General features: G+C 38.3%; 1 protein-coding gene across 1 annotated transcript in view; it reads left to right on the forward strand.

Annotated features, from left to right (window-relative positions):
• LOC102681071 (plexin-A4-like) overlaps positions 1–2,571 on the forward strand; it is a gene marked incomplete at its 3' end in the record, with an annotated part of 58,703 nt that continues 56,132 nt past the window's right edge. Inside the window, exons 1-2 of the mRNA XM_006612851.2 lie at positions 1–108; positions 918–1,880. The remainder of the gene's footprint in view (positions 109–917; positions 1,881–2,571) is intronic.

Consider the following 2,571-nt stretch of genomic DNA (forward strand, 5'->3'; position numbering starts at 1 on the left):
CTGTTCGTGGGCTGTGGCTCTTTTAGTGACTTTTCTCGCGAGTGTATCTTATTGTGTTTTGGAAGAAACGAATATGCGAAACGATAGAAAAGAGGAAAGGAAAAAGTGGTAAGCGCGCGTCGATTAGAATATGTTCAGTGTATCTCGTGTCGTGTAAACTGCGTTTTATATTTGTCCATCTCTGTCTCTGCTCCAACACTTGATTGTGTTGTATTTTGTGATATATCATTCGTTTTAATTTATATATATATATATATATAAAATTTTTCCTATTTCGTTATTTGAGATATGTGTTAGAAAAAATGTCACATCACATTTATCAGTGAAATAATATTTCAAAATTAACAGTTTTCAAAAACTCGATATCTTGGTTATATCAGTGAAATTTCGAATTCATTATGGCGCAATTTCAATGAAATCTCATTTTGATTAAATCAACGATCTCATGCACGCCGGTGACAGTCAAGTGTCGAACATATATGCGCGTGGTTAATTCGAAATAGTGAGGAAGAAGAAAGGGTGCTGGTGAGAGTGAGATTTATAAGATGCATACATGTGAACGTAACGAATATGGAGGAAGAGAGAGAGATAATAAAAAGAGATGAATGAAGAAGATCGGAGTGTAGGAAAAGAGAGAGAAAGAGAGGGAGAGAATTGGGTGGCACGCACGTAGTGAAAAAGTGAGATGGAAAACGATGAAAGAGAAGGAAAGAATGTATGCATGTATGTGTGAAAGAGTGAAAGGGGTTAGAGAAAGAGATAAACGAAGGACGGCGCCATACTGGCTCTCCGGTAGTTTCGTGGCATGTTAGGCAATCTTTCTTTCTTTCTCACTCACATTCTTGATTCAGTTTACAAGTCGTCGATCGTTCGTTATATCGCATGGAAACCTCTGATCGATCGCAAATGGTTTTTAGGTACGTACAACGATAGGCTGTCTTTGTGCCGGAACTGAGCAGACACCTCTCCCTTTCGGATCGACGGACCTGTTTTCCACTTCATGACGGTGAAAGAAGAATCAGTGGTGGTGTCACGACGACGTTAGAACCACTTCGCTGGCCGCGTATATAAACCCGTGGAAGACTCAACTACATACGGAGGAATCGAACAGGCGCGCACGATGATTCTGCGCGTCTGAGAATACCGAATACACAAGAGAGAGGGAGCAAGATAGATAGATGGATAGATAGGTAGATAGATAGATAGAGATAGATAGGACAGATAAAACGTGTGGAAAGAAATACACGACGAATTAAGAATTTGCGTATATATTTGTGTTTATCGCGTTCGGTGGTGGATAAAGAAACGAGTGATAACTGGCAATCTACGATAAAAAGTGAAAAAAGAAATACTTAAAAGAATCTAATTGAAAGGAACACGAACGATGTTATTGTTTTATGTTATGCGTTTCTTCGATTCCTGATGATCAGTGCTTGCTCTTAGTGTAACCGATTAACAGATTCTCGCGAGTGTCTATCGATTAAATCGTCGATAGAAAATCAGAGAAGGAAGTGATAAAATTTTTTTGAAAAAAAAGAAGAGAATTAGAAAAAAAGAACGAGTGAAACGTAAAAAAAGAAAGCTATATAACAAAGAAGAGAAAATCCAAAGAAAATAAAGAAAAAAAACAGAAGAGAATAGAAAATTGGTGACGATTGTGAGTGGTCAATCCGTGGTGTGTGACGAGAAAGTGTGTGCTCTAAACGGAGCACGTTACAAAGGAATAGAATATCGAGGACGGGGGGTCCAGAGCGACATTGGGGGGGCGTGTGAGACTGATTTTGCCCCCCCTACCCCCTGTCTATCGTCTAAAACTGTGACTTCATCGTCGTTAAGTCAATTTTTCGTCGACGTTACAACGTACAGACGTTGCCGTTTAGGTGAGTCACATTCCATGAATTTTTTTTCTTTCGCGCCTGTATACGTATATCTACAATTTCGTCATATTTTTTTTCTTCTTTGCGTCTCATTGATATTTATTTCTTTTTTTATTCAAATGTAAATCATTTATATTTACAAAACGAAACGAAATGCAGCATTGAGAGATTGTGAAAGAAATGAATTCTCGGATCTGGAGGGTGGGAGGAATAGGCTTTTTGTCTTCTGAGGTCGGGTGAACATTATGATAACGTACAATGTCGCGTCGGAATTCATTGTACGCTTAGTAACAGGCTGCGTTCACTTCCTGGCCTGCTCTCTCGTTCACGTGGAGTAAGAAACAAACAGGCTCGAGTAGAGAATAGTTCTTCTTTAAGTGTTTTGTCTGTACCCCCCTATTCTCTTTGTTTTCGTTCATCCGCCCTCCGTCGTGTACCGGTCGTGTACAATCCAGAGATCTTGCAGATTTTGTTCCTGGTTGGAAAAAAGAAAAATTCGACATTTATTCGCTACCGAAATACTATTAGCTTCAATTTCATTATGTATACGTTGTACGATGTTATCCATGATATGTTCGATCTCTGTTCCAAAATTGTGAACAAGAACTCGTTGACTCTGTTAATTATATTGCGATCCTTTTAGAATAATATATTTATTTCTTTTTGTTCTATATCTATTTTTTTTTTTTTTTTT

The sequence above is a fragment of the Apis dorsata genome, unplaced genomic scaffold (assembly GCF_000469605.1).
Source record: "Apis dorsata unplaced genomic scaffold, Apis dorsata 1.3 scaffold_127, whole genome shotgun sequence".
In the NCBI taxonomy this organism is placed as follows: domain Eukaryota; kingdom Metazoa; phylum Arthropoda; class Insecta; order Hymenoptera; family Apidae; genus Apis; species Apis dorsata.